Source organism: Monodelphis domestica, chromosome 1 (genome assembly GCF_027887165.1).
Source record: "Monodelphis domestica isolate mMonDom1 chromosome 1, mMonDom1.pri, whole genome shotgun sequence".
Classification (NCBI taxonomy): Eukaryota; Metazoa; Chordata; class Mammalia; order Didelphimorphia; family Didelphidae; genus Monodelphis; species Monodelphis domestica.
The window spans coordinates 119,509,059-119,527,783 of NC_077227.1; the positions used below are offsets into that span (position 1 = coordinate 119,509,059).

At 37.0% G+C, this 18,725-nt stretch overlaps 1 protein-coding gene across 2 annotated transcripts in view; it reads left to right on the top strand.

Moving 5' to 3' along the window:
* The window catches only part of EFL1 (elongation factor like GTPase 1), a 278,731-nt gene that overhangs the window by 184,230 nt on the left and 75,776 nt on the right, over positions 1–18,725 (top strand). The window lies entirely within an intron of this gene.

Below are 18,725 nucleotides of genomic sequence, written 5' to 3' on the forward strand. Positions count from 1 at the left end.
CTGATCCAGGGCAAAGTCAGGTTGTTGTCCCACTGGTCTCTCCTGCTAGTTCCTGACTTGATTCTAGGTCTTATCAAGATGAGACTGCTATTGACCTCTACAAAGGCAAGATGGAAAGCCCAGGCATTTCTCACTCCTTCCTGGATCTGCGACCTGGGTTTGGATAGTGAGTAAAGTAAGGGTAAATTTAGTGTTGAGACTGAATATAAATTTAATTGGTTGCCATGGATTTAATTCAAATCCCAATAAAAATACTCAAGTCAGTTTGGAAATTTTATGGTGGTTTAATTAATATAGAGAGAAGGAATTAAGAAGAGAGAGAGGGAAAAGGATATAGGATTTCTCCGGCCTAGCCTGAGCCAAGGGGAGTTCAGAGATCTTCCACCAATGAAGTCTCCTCTGAGATGAGGGGCCTCCTAGGAGGATAGAGTTTTTAGGAAAACTAAAGGAAAAACAAAAAAGAATCAGCCTAAACTCCAAAAGAGCTGAGAGAAGACGCCTCACCTGAGCTATGATCTTAAGCTTCTCCCAGTTACTGTATCAAGAACGCTCGCTGCCAAACCTGGACAATAGCTGCAGCCATGCCAAGATACCAAGATGGCCAGCATGCTGCCTCCAGCCACCTCTCCGCCACCAGAGCCAGAGCCCCCTCTCCGCGAAAAAGACACCTGAGAGAGGAAGTGACGCAAAATATATAGACTGTTTTTACATCACTTCCTGAGTCTCACATGTACCAATGGTAGCTTAAGCTTGACTTAGGATAGACCAGGTGGTCTGTCAGTTGTTTCTGATTTGTCATTTGCTAGCACATATCTGTCATAGGTCATCCTTCTCAATGCTTGATCCTTATGTAGGGGTGTAGGCATTCCTGTTTTGTTAGACTAAACAGGGTGGAGTAAATCTAAAATTCACAGTAACAGGTCACAGTGCTTGGTGGGATGCTGTGGGGACTTTGGGTCTGGGACTTCCTCTTGCTAGGGTATTTGGCCTCTCCATGAGCACTATGGTTCTGTGTTCTCAGTATCCATAGATTCTCTTACTGGTGTCCCTGTGCCAAGTTGGCTGGTCATAGGACTCACTAATCTTTTCTGAATTTCTTCATCAGGATTCAATCTGATACATTTTCTAGATCTTTTAGGAGATGCTCCATCCATCACTTCCCATCACTTACACCATCTTGGCCCCTCTTACTGTAATATTTATAGGGATTCTAGGGGATTGAAGAACAAGGGATACTGAACAGGTTTTGTAATGGGGAATGGAGGAGTTGAAGAGAGAGAGGGAATATGGCTGCTGGTGAGGTAAAAGGAGGAAGATACCCCCTGCTGAGAGGCTATTTTTGAAATATGGGGTTCTCAAGAAATGGGCCAACTAAGATAACCATAGTCTTCTCTATTGATTGATGTTGAAGATTCCCCAGAGCAGGTAAGTATGGACTCTTCCTGAGGGACAAACCGCCCCTCAGACCAAGGTCACCCAGTAGGGCTCCAATAAGGACCATCTATGGTTGAATGGCTGTCCTGAGGTTCAGCTCCCTCTACGTCCACCAGAAATGATAGTCATCTTATCTGACTGCGGTTATTTAAATAAAGATGAATTTTAATAACAAGTTTGGATTGGGAGCTATCAGGGAAGAGGGAATTGAGATTTCCCTAGATTGGGTTTGAGTCTCAGTTTTGAGCTGAGTCCAGGCCTCCCAGGCTGGTGAAGGGTTTCTTTTATTCCTGTCTATGCTGATCTGTGCTAGTTTCCTTAAATTCAAAGTCTTTAGCAATAGACAGCAAGAGGAAGAAAAGGTTCTGACTTTCAGTGCTCTTTGGGCCTGTCTCTTTGGGCTGATGCCCCTAAAGACTGGCCTTACAGTTCAAACTGCTTCCCTTAAGTCCTTTTGTTTGATGACATGATCACAGGAATCCAGGTAGAGCACACAGTTGGGAAAATCAGGAATAGAAGCACTTCTCTCCAGAGACAGGAAGAGAGAGGCTCCTTCTAGTCCAAGAGCCAGGAAGAGAGAGTCATGAGACCAATTGCCACTCCCAGTAGCCCCTTCCCCCACCAACTGTCATTCTTGTCAATATCTTCTCTCTAACATTCCAACTGCTGTTTGTTTCACCTTATTGGCAGAAAGTCCAAAACTTGCTTCAGTCTTCCTTTCCAAAATCATTCCCTTTTTTTGTTGTGACCTTCCTAAGGTCACTTATATTTATTATACTTACCAATCTACTAAATATAATTTCTAACTATTTCCCCCAAAATAATAAACTTCCCTCCATTACTCTATCACTATTCTATACTAACTTTATATACTCTAAGGAATTCTATGCAGGAATGTTTGGTTAAGGGTAGTTTTAGGGTTTTAATAAATTCAGTATTTTTGAACAAAACTATTACAAAGAAATTTAAATCTTAGTACTGTGAATTTTAGATTTACTCCACCCTGCTTAGTCCAACAAAACAGGAATGTCTACACCCCTACTTAAGGATTAAGTATTGAGAAGGATGGTCTATGACAGACATATGCTATCCCGTGACAAATCAGAAATAACTGATAACACCTCCCCCCCTCCCCCCCCCCCCCCCGGACTGTCCTAAGTTAAGCTTCACCTACCATTGGTACATGTGAGATGCAGGAAGTAATATAAAAAATGGTCTATATATTTCGCATCACGTCCTCTCTCGGGTGTCTTTTTGCGGAGAGGTGGCTCTGGCTCTGGTGGCAGAGAGGTGGCTGGTGGCAGAGTACTGGACATCTTGGCATCTTGGCGTGACTGCAGTTATTGTCTGGGTTTGTCGGTGAGCATCCTTGATACAATACTGGGAGAATCTTAGTAGCCTAATTCAGGTGAGGCATCTTCACTGAGCTCTCTTGGGAGTTTAGGCTGATTCTTTTTTTTTTCCCCTTTAGTTTTCCTAAAAACACCATCCTCCTAGGAGGCTCCTCATCTCAGAGGAGACCTCGTGGCTGGAAGGTCTCTGAACTCCCCTTGGTTCAGGCTAGGCCTGAGAAATCTTATACCCTTTTCCCTCTCTCTTCTTCTTAATTCCTTCTCTCTATATTAATTAAATCACCATAAAATTCCCAAACTGACTTGAGTATTTTTATTGGAATTTGATTTAATCCCTGGTGACTAACTAAATTTATATTTCAGTGAAAAACCCCCAAATTTACCCTTACAGCCCTAATACTACTTATTCTTGCTAAGTTATAACTGATATAAACATTTTCCCTATTATATATATATAATTATTTGCAAACTATTATATATATATTTACATTAAACACAATTTCAGCATTAGCTTTACAATAAACAATTAAAAGTTTACTAAATATCTGCAACTGCAGCTTAAGTTTATTCCTATGTATAACTGTCTATGCTATGTTTAACTTACTCATAATCTATTCCCTACTTATTATAACTATTATCTAAGTCTCTTAGTCTAATCTATAACCTAATCTTATGTACAAAATATATACATGCTACACTACATATTTACAGACTCTATCACTATGTTACAAACCTAATTATAGTATATACATTATTTATAGAGATTATTTACATATAATTCAATAATATACATTGTTCCTGCATCTTGATGTCAGTCAAATAGAAATATCTATTGATCTTTCTGTTTGCCTAAGACCTTATTTAACTAACTATATACATATTTACATTTTGCATAAATACAATTTCAGACACTTGTTTATCTAAACAAGGTCTCCCAATATATGTCAGTTTGTGATTTTGAGTTTTGTGTCTAATAGTGTTGTGTTGAATTTATACTTAACAAGTTTCTTCAGATTTCTACTTCTCATGTTGACTGATGAATCTCTTTTCTTCCAAGTTATGTAGTGTTGCATGCTATTTCCCTAATATGTGAAATTAATTTTGTTTCATGCCTTTGCCACACTCATTCTTACATATAAGTCCTGTTTTCCATCTGTCCACTTATATAGACAAATTTACAAAGTTCAACGTCTTACCTATCCATTTCAGCTTTTTCGCTTTGTTTCTTCTCTCCAGCAGCTTTTCTTGATGCTTTTCCTCTGGGCTGGTTTAAAATATTTTCCTCTGGGATGCTTATCCTCTGGGCTGGAAAGTTGTCTTCTCGCTGTGGCATGCTTGACTGCTGGGATCTTGTTGTCTTGAATGTTATGTGTCACTATTGTTTCTTTGTGGTGTACTTTTTATGTTAATCAGTTTTTGTTTTCATTTCTCAGCACTATCTTTTGTTTAATTATCGTCTATGTCTGTTACAGTGATGTTGAATTTTTCTGCTTTTACGTGGGAACAGTGGAACCATGAGTCTTTCCCAGCAATTTTTATAGCTATTGGGGGTAGTAAGCAATTCTTCATGTGGTCCAGTGCATTTTCTGTCTGTAGCCAATTTTCTATTGAATTTTTTTAAATTTTACTTTGTCTCCTGGTTTGATGTTGTGCAAATTAAAATCCAGGGTACTGTTTGTTTTATCAAGCCCATTTCATTTAACTCTGCTATTCTTGTTTGTAAAGCTTGAATATATTTTGTTAATTGACAATCTCTACCTATCATTGCAATGTAAGTTGGTTTATAAGTCCTTCCTTGCTAAATTAAATTGCATGTCCATATAGCATCTCAAAATGGAGAGATGTGCAGATCTCCACTGGATTTTGTTCTAAGATGAAACAGAACTAGTGGTAGAATGTCCATTTTTGGTGTGTTTCTGCACAAAATTTTCCTATCAATGTTTTGATGTCTTTATTTAATCTCTTTACTTGCCCTAAACTTTGGGGATGATACAGTGTGTGGTATGTTGTTTGTATTCCTACATTTTTATAAATTTCATTTAATATTGATTTAGTAAAGTGACTCCCATGGTCTGAGTCCAATTTTGTGGGAATCCCAAGTTTAGGTATGATTTCTTTTAATAGGATTTTGACCACAAATGCCACGTTCTTTTTGGCAAGAAAAACTTCTTGCCAGCTAGTCAGTCTGTCTATGATGACAAGGCAATACTTAAACCCTTTGTCTTTTGGCATATTGATAAAATCTATTTGTATTCGTTCAAATGGAGTATATGCTAAGGGACGACCTCCTAATCCTTGGGTCTTATAAACTCCCTGATTGAACTACATACAAATTTTACATTTTTGACAAACTTATGGCATATGAGGATATTCCTGTTGCAGCCCAAAATCATCTCACTGAATCTATCACAGCTTGAGTTCCATAGTGTCCTTGTGCATTGCATTGCACATGTGATAGAATAACATTCTAGGCACAATGGGCTTGCCTAGTAGCGAAAACCATGATTGCTTCTTTAAGCTGTGCCAATGCTTGGAGATGCTCTTTTGTTAGTTTCAAAGGTTCTGTGACTGTGTTTTTGGTTAAATCCATAAGGCATTTTGTTATTTGTCTATAGACTGGGATCCATTGTCTACAGAAACCAGTTACTCCTAAAAAGGCTCCCAATTGTTTCTTAGTCTTTGGCACGCTGAGTTTCTGTATGTCCTCTACTCTTTTCTTGGAAATCTCTCTCGTTCCCTTTTCCAAGATAAATCCTAGGTATTCCACTTTAGGCATGACTCATTGTAGCTTTGATTTGGAAACTTTGTGGCCTTTCTTATATAGTTCGATAAGTTTTTTACTGTCCTGGTAAGAAACTTTAGCAGATGGGGATGCAAGAAGAATGTTATCTATATATAGTGCATGATTTTGCTTTCTTTGAATTGGATGTACTTTAAATCTTGTTGCAAGATTTGGCAAAATGCTATTGGGCTATCGCAGAATCCCATTGGTAATCTTCCCCATGTCATCTGAGTCCCATTCCATGTGAAAGCAAAGATTTTTTGGCTTTCCTTTGTAATTGGAATGCTAAAATAAGTGCTACACAGATCAATGACAGTATAATATCTAGATTTACTTGGAATTTCTGAAATTATTTTAGATGGGCTTGGAATGACTGCATGGGACTTTTTTACAAAGTTATTTACGGCTCTTAAATCTTGGACCAATCTCCATTGAACTTTTCCTTCAGTCACATTTTGCTTTCTTTATGGATATTATTGTCATATTATAGTCTGAAATTGTTGGGATTAAAATTTTCTGATGTAACAAGCTTTGGATAACCGAGTTGATTCCATCTATGCCTTCTTTACTTAGTTGTATTGTGGTGTCTTTGGTGGTGTTCTTTCTTTAACTTCTACTTTTACTGGTTTCGCTCACTTTAGAATCCCTACATCTGTGGAATGTGTACCCCAAAGTCCTTCTGGTATATCACTTGGTATTTCAAATATTGTACCTTCATTCTGAACTTGTACATCATCCACTTGCCCCATGAATAGCAATGGATAATGTTTTAAAGAGTCTTTGGGTTGATATAGAAAGATTTTCCCCAGTTGATCACATTGAATGGTTACTCCAATTTTACACAAAAAAATCTCTCCCAAGGAGGTTGATTGGGCATTCTGGGATTAACAAAAATGTATGTTCTGTTGTTAGGGGTCCTAGGGTTACCATTTTTTATTTTAGTTTTGGTACTCTCTGTTTTTTCCCTGTAGCCCCCATTATTTGTATATAACTTGTGATCTTTCTGAATTCAGGAGATGTTTTTAAAACAGATTTAGTTGACCCTGTATCAGTAAGAGCTGAGTTGATTTCATTATCCACTTATATCATGACCCTTGGTTCTGTGTTCTCATATGATTCTGGTTTTGGTTTGCTATTTGTTTTATACTTTTTGTTTCTAAAGTATATCCTTTCTGTTAAGTTACTTTTGTCTTGTTCTGAGACATGTTGCAATTCACTGTTGTTTGGATCTAATCTTTCACGTTCTTTGCCTTTTAAGTTATAATGTCCTAATAAGTTTAAGGTTTGTGTATTACAGACTGTTGCCTGATCTGTTCCTTCCCCTTTCATTGTATCTTGTTCCACTATTCCAAAAGTTTTCTCTCTAATCTCTGTTACATCATCATCTAATTAGATTTCTTCTTCTATCTGCTCTTTAGTTTTATTTTGTGCTTTTGGACCCCCAAGTTTTATTTGCATGTAGTCTCCTTCCTTTTCATTTTCCCCATTTCCTTTCCCATTTTTCCTTTATGATGTTACCCCATGCACCTAGCTTCATAACTGACTTTGCTTGGTAGCATCTGAGATTACTTGTGAATAACGTGGTTTCACTCCTTGTTGGATGTATCTATCCATGGTTTCAAAATTTGGTAATTGCAATGAATTCTTGCAATTACAATGACAACATTTTGTATTTGTTTTTGTGTTGTTGCTGCTATACTTTATGTCGCTTTTCCAGGACCTCTTTTTGTTGTTAGCTTGGACTGATTGTGCCTTTAAATAACAGTCTTGAACTATGTGACCCATTTTTCCACATAGGAAACATTTGGGTACATTTCTCTTTTGATTGTTTTTTGTGAATTGTGGGTTTCTATGATTGCAGAGAGGCTAGATTTTTTATTTCTTCAATTTCTTTATGTTTAATTGTGCTATTTGCCTCCTTGAGCTTGGTTTTAAGTTCTTTTATTATTTCATCTTTTTCCTCTAGGATTTCTTTATGACCTGTGCATATGTAAGTTTCAGTTTTTCTTAAATCTTCCAGACTTAGTGTTTCCCACTCTGGGCATTGAAGTTTAAAATATGATCTTATAGGCATGTTACTGCCTTTCACAAATTGTCTCCTTATGTGTTGGAGATTTTGTTCAATTAAATTTTCAAAACCAAGCACATCATCTTCTGCTTCAATCACTCTATCAAGGAATTTTGATGGATGTTCCCCACTCTCCAGTCTCAATTTCTCAAATTATCCCCAAGTATCTAGTCTTTTTGAAAAGCTTTTCATTGCCTTTAATAGATCTTCTTTGACCTTTTTTAGATATCGTAGATTTACATTATTAGATAACTCTAAGTCTGTTCCTTCCTCTGACCATGATGTTAAATTTGGATTGTGTCTAGTTTCATCAATGAATTGTTGTTCTTCCCTTTTTGAAAATAATTCTGAGAGAAGAATTTTAGTGTCCTGGAAATATGGATCATAAAGCCTAATTGCTCTTTAATTCTTTCAAACATCTCACAGGATATGAAAACCAGGAAGGAATCTGTTTTTTCAGAATTTCAAGGTCTGCTGTTGTAACTGGCGTATGTGTTTTAATATGAATTATGTCGCTATCTGGTTGTAGGCTTGTTTGATCTCTTAGTGGCAATATTGATATTCCCTCTTCAGCCCCATTTGTCCTTTTTTGCTCAGCCACGTTTTTATTTTTAGGTATGTCTGGTGTGTGTTAATATATTTGCCACTTTGTTTCTCCTCAGTCAGTTGCTTAATCATTTGGTTTAGTCGTGTGATCTCCTCCCTCATGGCTAAAATCATCACTGCTATTTCATTGTCTTTTGCTTTCTTCCCTTAAATTAGATGCACACCTTTTTTCAGGGCACAGTATAATAGGATTAAGAAGAATAATGCTCCAGCACATGTGGGAATGAATGAAATCAAGTGATCTATACTAATCTTCAGCTATTGAAAACTCTCATATATATTAAGCAGAAAATAGATAATATCTAGAATCTTGAAAAAAAATAAGTTGTAAACTATATAAAAGAAATGTCCAATCAAGGCTAGATAACCCATGGCAAGTAATAGTTTTTTTTACTGTCTTGTATCTTGGAAAGCCTTTTGCAAAGGAAAAAATGTTTTTAAGTCTGGCCCTTTCAGAGTCACTTACACCATCTTGGCCTCTCTTACCTTCCCTGCAAGAAGGGACCTTTTCAGAGAAATGTGTTGTTGTTGTTGCTCCCTTCTTTTTCCCCTTCTTACCTTTTCCTTTACTTACTTCCTCATGGCAACAGTGTAGAAACAAAGGCCTCAGACACCTAGGTCAGGTTATTTTTGATTCAGAAGAGAGAGCCACCCAATTAGAATGGAGTATTCAAGAATAAAAACTCAGGCATGGAAACCACTTTGTTAAGAGCTGTTTACATACTTATGGAGAACAGAGAGATTCAAGTTTCCTGTTGATACAAGAAGTAAAATTGGCAATAAGACAAACTTACAGACCTTGAGAAACTGTTGAGAAACAGAATTACATTAGCAAATTAGAGTTGAATGTTGATGTGAAACACTTATTATCTTTTACTTTTAAATATTATCCTTTATTCCATCTGATGACAGGTATACTAAATTTCTGGCACAAAGCCTCTCCAAGTCTAATGAAGGTATATTTGGCATGTTAACCTTTTTCATTATCATCTGTCTTCATAAGAAGTTCATATGAAAGTTGATGTATTTATAGAGCACATATCCTTGGAGGAAACTGATTACATAAAAATTATTGTATTTATTTGTAAAACTTCTATTGGAATTTAAACCACTGGAAAATATAGGAAGCTAGAACAACCAGGTGGTTCAGTGGCTAGAGAACCAGGTTGGTAGACAAGAGGTCCTGGGTTCAAACCTCACTTTTCACATTTGAAACTTTTTTTGATATTAGGCATTTTGTTACTTATTATGTGTACAAGCCTATATACTAGCTCTCTGGGGTTCATTTGCCTCTTCTCTAAAACTCAGGAGATAAAAACTAGGTGGTATTTTAGGAAGAGGATTTCTTTCTCCATTATGTGGCTTTGTTTGACATCATCAATCAGTGACCTGGAGGTCATTTAACACTGTGATGTGTTGGTATAAACAGTCCCTCAGAGAAAGGAATTTAGAGAACTAAGAAACCAACGAGACAGGAAACTGATCCCACAGGTACTGCCCCCTCCCCCAATAAAGGTTAAAATTAATGGTTGGACAATGATTATAGGAAATTATTTGGTCGCCAATATTATATCTTTAGTCAGAAATTTATTTACAAATATTTACAAATAGAGAGGAAACAATAAAGAAGAGCAACATGAGGAGGATAGAGAAGTTTATCTATCCTATCAACCTAAATGTTTAACCCTGGGTCTGCTTAATTCAGGCAGAGATTAATTAGCTCTCAACCAGGATGGCTGGTAGTTAGTAACCTTTGCAGCCTCCTCCAAGATGGAAGCTAGTCTCTTAGGAAACTAGGAAAGAAGTCAGCTTTTCACTCACCCAATGAAGTGGGAGTCTTAAGTTGAAGCAGAGCTCCAAGTCCACATTCTAAGCCTCAGTCTCCAGTGAAGCTCCCTTGAAGACTCTCCCCAGTCAGAAGACTATCTCCAGAAGATGGTTTCTTCAGACTATCTTCTCAAAGATTGTCTGCTCTGAGGGAGTTCAGGGCTTGATTTTATGGTGACTTCTTGTCCCTTCCTCTTTACACCAATCACAGTTTCCAAATTGTCTAGCAATACCCAAGGGCAGTGTCTGTGGGATTGACCTCACCTTCTGAAGGTTAAATTCTGATCAAAAGGATTCACAGCTAAGTGTGTGAATTTTCTAAATTGCACCTAGTTCTAAGTAGGGTGTTCAGTCTTTTGTTGATTCAATTTAAAAGTAGACAAAGGAGAGTTAATCCTGTCTTCAGTCTAATGAGGTACTAAGTAGGGGTACTTAAATTAGTGTTAACTCAGGATAGACAATAAAGAATTCTCTTTCACACCTGGGTGGTGCCAGGCAAATTGAGAAACTATTGTGGTTTCCTGAGATGTGAGGAGGGAGAGCTGGTGGGTCTAGAAAACTGCTTATAAGGTCAGACCCAGCAGGAAGTGAGCGTCTTCTGGATGGAACTTGGGTCCTGAAGGGAGTCTTGTCAGTGTTGGTTTTCAATTCATCATGGTGGCCAATAGAGTAGGAAGTTAAGTAACTCTCTACCTCTCCCCTACCTTTCTCTTTACTACTGCTACTTTGATGTAATAAAGCTATTAAACCTACTGGCAGCCTCATAATACAATTTTAACTATTACAATATCTTAGATCCTTTCTAACTCAAAATTCTGTGATTCTTTTTATTATTCTTTTCTAAAAAAAATTGACTTTCAAGCAGTGTAATCTTAATGACTCATACAAGGTAGCAATGATAAAGCAATATTCTTAGAAGTTTTTTAGCCATTGTATTTGAAGTTAACACCATTATAATTAAATATCAGGCTTGTAGGTAAGATTTGGGGAAATTTTGAGAAAATATGTTCACTTATATGATATTCGGAACTCTTGTACTATTTATTTTCTGGTGTAGCCTTTACTGGAAACATGTTCCACCACAGTGTAAAGATGGAAGCAGAAAAAGCTAGAGGAACTGGAATGGTGATAAGGACAGATTCCCAGGATCTTAAGATTTGTCAAATTAAAAAAAAAAAGAAATTTAAATGAACCAGATGTAGTGATACACTTCTCTATATATTGCTGAATCTCCTAAATTCAGGAGTTTTGAACTGCAGTAAGGCTCCAGCCAATCTTGTGTTCACCTTAAATCTAGAATCAACATTATGAGTTCCTGTCATCTGAGGGCCACCAGGGTCCCCAAGGAAAAGGGAAATGACCCAGGTCAGAAAAACAATCAGTTAAAGCTTCCATGCCAATCAGTATTAGTGTCAGGCTAGTGAATAACCCTTGGACTTCTAGGCTGGGCAAACTAGAGATCTAGTCTCAAACCGCCCCCTCCCAAAGCAGCCAAAACAGAACAATAAATTTAGCTACTTATTATGGACTTAGAATTGAACACCAATGTAACTAATTAATATGTTAGTAACTTTACATTTAAATTCTGTAATGTGCATGCATAGGATTGCCTAACAACTTTTTAGTAATTTCTGAGTCTCAATTAGGATTTTGTATCTATTCCTTCTAATTTACTTTTCCTCTCATAAGGTTATGATTAATGACTCTTCTCTTTTTCTGATCAGTCACTAAACATTTACTCAGTGCCAGGCACTTTAGAGATACAGAAAAAAGACAAAAACACTTTCTCTTCTTCCAAGGAACTTCCAATAGGGGAGAGAGCATGTAAATAATTATGCATATTCAGGATATAGATAGAGTAAATGGAAGATAATCTTTAGAGGAAAGGCTCAAGCAATGGGAAAGACTGGGAAAGTTTCCTTCCATTCTTCCCCTTGCTTTAAAAATTATTTTATAACTTGCTTTCAACCCATAATAACTATAGAACAAGTGTTATCCCCAGTTTTCATATGACAAAATCAAGAATCAGAGAAGTTGATTCATCCCAAGATCACACAGCTGTTAGCAAGTGAGACTGGAACTCATATTTCCCAACTTTTTCCATTAATTTCATGCTATCATTTACATGGAGGAAAATTTCATCATTTTGCTATTAGGAATAGAATCTGTTAAGGGGATAAAAAATCAAATTAATACGTAAAAAGTACTTTGCTTACTCCATAAATGTTATTTAACTATTGCTTTTCTTATAAGTACAAAACCATGGCTACTGGGTAAGAGACTTACAAAGAGAAGTACAAATCCTAACAGTCGGTGTACTACAGAAGGGACACCATCAGACCTCTGAAAGGATCACCTTGGGAAAATGTCAGAGTAGCTGAGCTCCTTAGTCAGATTATTAGCTCCATTGTGCCTTTCTATAGCCTTAGACATAAAACCTATCTGTTTGAGGGAGATTGCTGCCAGACCACGTGGAAGAATCCAGTGCATTTGAGACTAGACTATAATTGTTAGAATGTTTTAAATGTTTTGTTACTCATACGTTCAAGTACACCTTGAGTATGAGCATTTTAAAAAAATTATCTTGAAAATCTTCTAATGATTATCTGTTCCTGACATAAAAGAGGAACATTACTTGTTACTGTAGAAGTTTATGACTAATTGTGACCAATTAGTTAGTGACTAAATTTAGCTAATGGTCTTTTGACTCAAACTGTTTGATTTTTGCATTCAATCAATGGGACTTATCAGGATTATGCCAGGATTGTACAAGTTCTTGCTTGTCCTTTCACACTCTAGACTAGTCTAAGAATGGTTAGCAATGCATTGTTTCCTCTTGTAGTTAGGTTTAGAGAGCCTTATCACTAGTTCATCTGCCTTGCAATGAATTTTTTGTCTAAGACAGTGCTCAAAGACTGCTACCTTGAGCAGTAATAGCAAACCTTTTGGAGCTGGAATGCTGGGTGTCCTCCCTCCCCCAGCCAAGTACCATCTCCCCTCCTGACCTCCTCCTCAGTGCCTGGTATGCCCCACCCCCACCTTACCCCACACATGGGAGGGAGAAAGTGCTCCCATTGGGTGGCAGGCCAGAGGGGTGGGGAATTTGAAAAAAAATATCCTCAGGCTGGGTGGAGAGGGAGGAGGAGAGCAGCTCTGCCCAGCCCCCTCTGCCTTTCTAGGGAGAGGCAGCCACATGCTCACTGAGAGTGCTTTGTGTGCCATCGTGCACCATCACTGACCTAGAGAGACGTAGAGACATTGGAGTCTACATTTGGTAGCAAGAGACCCCATACCTATGATGTCGCAGGTCCTTACAATAGAAAGTCAGGGAAGATAGGATATTTTTTGATCTAAACTTAAAAGTTGACCTTTAGGAAGACAATCACAACCTGATCCTTACTGCCCCTATTAGAAGCAAAGATACCAGAGGAGTCATTCAACTGTCTTAATTTCTGACTGCAAGATGGTAAATGAGGCTGGTGTCTGCACTAGACAAACAGTGCTGAAATCAAAATAAACTCATTTCCCCCAAATACATCCCTGTTTTACTCAACCATATTTGTGTTGGGTTTGTCACCCTTTTTTAAAATTTAAAATTTTTAATTTTTTTCCAATTAAATTTAATAACAAATTTCCACAGTTTTCCTAAGTTAGATGATCAAATTTATCTCCCTCCTTCCCTTTCCTTCCCCCTCCCCATGCCCACAGGTGATTCCATCTTGTCACCATTCTTTTTGATCAGTCTGGTTCACAAACTCATATTAATAGTTCTTGATGCTGCTCCCTTTAAACCTTATAGCCAGACCATTGCCAAGTCTTAATTCTATCTCCATCTCATCTTTTCCACCTGACTCCTTGTCTTCATTCCCATAGCTTCTAATCTGTTTCTAATTCTTCTTACTTAGACAATTGCATTCTTACTTAGTCTCTTTGTTTCCAGGCTCTTCCCTCTCTATTCAAATCTAGCATTTATCCCTGCACAATTTGGTTCACATCTACCATTCTATCCAGACTATTAGCCTTTTCCAAATCCTTTCCAGTAGCACATTTTCTTTCTCTGTTCCTTTTCATAGGCTGACATGCCTTTTGGAATCCCAACCTTCTTAAAAACATAGTGCTGGTCTCAGCTTTCACCTGAAATCTTGTCTCCCTCCAGAAATTATTTTCTATAGCTTTGTATGTACTTTGTAGAAGCCATATCCTACCCATCTTTCCCCTCAGTACAATTGTAGTTTCCTTAAGGACAGAAACAGTTTCTTCTTGTCTTTATTTTCCCATACTGACCATAGTACCTTAGCCAACATGCTCAAAAAAACGTTTGTTGTTGAATATTAAATCCTTGATTTTAGAATTATCCCAAATCATAACCTTTCCATATAATGGATGGGTGGCATGTGCCAATATTGCCCAAATTAATCACCTGGTATCCACTTGGTAACGTGCTTCCCTTCCTACAATCTCTCCTTCCCCCACACCCCAACACATTTAAACAAGTTCATTTTGGGAATATGGACACACAGTATCAGATTCATACTGGAAAGTTTTTCAGCCTGGTAGAACTGCTAGAACTTCATAATTATGTTGAGTTCACCTCAACATTGTGATGAGACATTAGGACTGAGATTCTTGACCTAGGGTTTATAAACTTAATTATTTTTTTTATATTTATTACTATTTAAAATTGATAACTATTTCCATATAATTGGTTTCTTTTATAAACCTCTCTGGATTTTATTTTATGCATTTAAAAAACAATATTCCAAAGGTGGACTTTACCAATCTGCCAAAGGAGTCTCAGAACAACAACAAAAACCCTTTCACATTAGAAGATGACTTAAAGGGAGGGTTGTATCATGTAGTCCACAAAAAGACATTCTGCATTTATTTACTGTGCTTTACAATCTCAGGAAAGTCCTCTCCACTCCCCACCCCCCATTAGAGTTGGTTTGTGACCATGATCTGATAATATTAGAGTTAGGAAGAACCATAGAGATCTTCTAATCCACCACTATTCCCATTCTATAAATAAGAAAATTGAGGTCCTCAAAGATGAAAGTATCTGTCCAAGGTCATAGAAGCAGAGGTGAGATTTGAACCTTAGATTTTTGACCAATCTCCATTGAATTCAAGTGCCTTTTTGCTATGCTGCCTTCTTAATTTTTTTTTTTTGGACCCTGCCATCCTTCTCCCATATGAAAATGATGGCAATTCACATTTATTGCTTAAGAAGAGCAATACTAGGATGATAATTCTTAGATAACCTAATATTTCAAGCCTGCTTCAAATTAAATTTCTGATAATGAGAAAATAAAGTCTTCTAAAGTTTTAAAAACCATTTCCCATACCTCATAAAATATAAGATGGATGCACATGGATGGACAAGAATTTCTTTTTCCTGATTAGGTTCTGCATACTATAATATTTATGGGAAAATGGAGGGAAAAGATAGGGAAAGGAAGGTATCTGGGGGTCCCTCCCTGTTCCGGTAGGGAAATTGACCAGGCTTTTCTTTCTTTAGCTATAATTATGCTAGGAATTTAAATTAAATCAAGCCAGACTCTAGGTATAGTTGGAAAGGTTTATTTAGGCCAGAAAAAAAAAAGGTTTGGGAAAGGCTAAAGAAATTTTGATCTCCAGGAGCTATGCAACCGAAGGCTCTCTCCTGGGAAAAGGCTTCTCCAGAAAAGGCCTTCCTCTAGAAAAGGCGCCAAAACCCATTTCTCTCTTCTTTTATACTTTTTCAGATACCTCCCACAAAGGAAGTGGGATGTGTCTGAGGAAGTTGCAGTAGAGAATCCTGGGAGATGTAGTTTCCCAGGGTTCAAATCCATTTTAAAATGCACCATACTTCAAAATTAGTGAGAGTAATGTTGTTCTGTTAGATATTTCTATTGTGTTCCCTCAGATAATAATCCCTCAGATAAGATTTTTAGCACCTGGATGTCTGCTAGTGTTACCTCATTGATTCCAGACTATGAACTAATGTGCTATTGAGTTTAGGAGAGATACTATATGAGAAAGTTGATCCATCGTACAGATGCCATATAAGAGCATAAATAATAATAATGGTTAGTACTTGGGTAGTGATTTAAGATTTGCAGAGTGCTTTACAAATATTATCTCATTTGATCCCTTGCAACAACCCTGGGAATTAGATGCCACTTGTAAGGGGGGAAAGGGGCTATTTTTAAAAGGATTGGACTTGATTTATTAAGAGTGTGGTTGCCAGGAATTTAATTCAATTTATTCCAAAGAGATTTATTTACAAAATATAGAAGAGTGAAGTAAGAAAATCAGAGAGATGATAAGGTAAGATATCTAGCCTAAGCACTAAGTAATTTACTCCCAGCCCCTGGCTTAACCCAGTCAGGGAGAGTTGGTTTCAGCTGGCCTCGGCAGAACCAAAGACCTGGGGAAGTCTCTCCTGAGGCTAGTCTCTTCAGAAAATATCCAGGAAAGAGTCAGCTCTTTTTCACTCATCACTTATCAGTAGAACAGCCTCACCAGGAATAGGTTCTCAGATCCAGTCAACACATTCTTCACCGGCCTCCACTTTTTAGAATGAAGAACTTCCAGAAGAACTCCACTCAGGAAGTTGTCACTCCCTTTTAAAGATATTTTTTCTTGCGTCACTTTCTGTATGTTTCCCTAATTTTATGTCTACCAATCACAGTTGAAGCTTTGCTTTAGGACTGTCCAGAAGACAGTCAGTTGATTCTGATTCGCTACTCACTATTGCACACGTGGGTCACAGACCTCCCACTTAATGATTAAGTGAGATGTTTACACTTTTGGTGATTAGATCTAAAGATGGGCAAATCTCCATACTCAACTTTTAAGTAGGGTGTTTATACTTTTGGTGATTAAAACCTAAAAATAGGCAGGGGTTACAATTTAAACTTCACACACTTTTATACCCATTTTACAGGTGAGGAAGTTGAGACAAATTAGGGTATCAAGTGACTTGCCTACGGTCACATACCTATTAAGAGTCTGAGGCCACATTTGAACTCAGGTCTACCTACCTGACTCCATGTCTCGTCATCTATTTCCTGTGCTTCCTAAGTCTTCTTCCACCATAAAAGTTATAATAAAATGCTGATTGTCCCTGAAATTTTATTTGAAGTGATACATTAAGGGGAATTTGGGGAAATTATTAAGATTACACAAGTGCTGTGTTCTGATGAAAGAAAACTGGAGGGTTTTTACAAGTGAAACCTGGGAATAAGATATTCATAATTTTTAAAGTAGCAAATGGTGTTCTGTCTTTATACTTAGCATGCAACAAATTTATTTGAAAGTATGATAGAAAATATGAATTGACTTCAGTTTGGAATCTGACGTTGCCTCTAGTGATGCAGAAATAAAAGGTTCTGTTCACAATGCAGAAAAGTAAAAGGACTGTGCACAAGATAATTTTAGTGAATGGAGTAAAACCACTGCAGAAGAGTTTACTTACTGAAGTCATTGAAAGCAGTGTCAGGATGCATATTCTTCATGTCACAAAAACACTTTAAATAGCAATTCTGTTTTGTGTTTTTTTAAAGCAGCAACTTCTGCATTATATATCTTGGTGTTGCTGCTATACTTACTTTAACATCTACAATTTCTCTGAGATGAGAATTTTATCCCTAGCCTCTATGATTTTGAAATGGCATGAGATCCTGTGCCATTAAAGAAAGATGTTTAACCTGTTCTACTTTAAATTAATGCGGTAAAGTGGACTAAAGACACTCATGAGAGGTAATTGTGGTGTGGTACAAAGAACACTGGATTCAGAAGGTGAGAGGTCTTGCCCCTGGCTTTGTCATTTACTCTGTTGGTGTTGGTTGGGTCAGATTTCTTTACTGCTCTGAACTTTGATTTCCTCAAATGTAAAATATGGTTGTCAGCAGCTAGATGACTCAGTCGATTGAGAGTGAGGCCTAGAGAATGGATGTCCTGGGTTGAAATCTGGCCTCTGACACTTCCTAGTTGTGTGACTCTGTACAGGTCACTTAACCGCCACTACCTAGCTCTTACTACTCTTCTGCCTGGGAACCCATATTTAGTATTGATTCCAACATGAAAAGTAAGGGATTAAACAAATGAACAAAAAAGTAAAATATGATTAAAATTTGTTCTACTAATATTATTATACATAATTATTGTGATCAAATGCATTATACTGTTTCTAAAGTGTTTCATAATTTAAAAGCTCACTATACATGATTGTTAGTCTTATTTAAATATACAAAAGAAGGGTTAAAACATGATGAATGTTTGACTTAAAGAATTGACCTTGATTTTGCAAAAAAATCCCATTAATCAAACATCTGTTCCTCAGGTATTATTAATCAGCATTTTACTTTATCAGCAAATAATTTTACAGGACAAATATAAAGTAGTATAGGCTCTCAGTATAGAAAATTACTATTTAACACAAATATTACCAACTCCCTTCATACATTCTAATCTGGCCATATTTTTGGGAATCTAAAATGTATGAACATATATATTCGTTTAAAATTCTGAATTCATTGGTAATATTTTAATATGCTTTTTCAGAAATCATTTTCAAGAATGAACAACTAATTGATATACACTGATTAATAGAATATTTCATCTTAATTTTGTCCCCCACTATGATACAGTATAACTATCTCTCATTACTTGC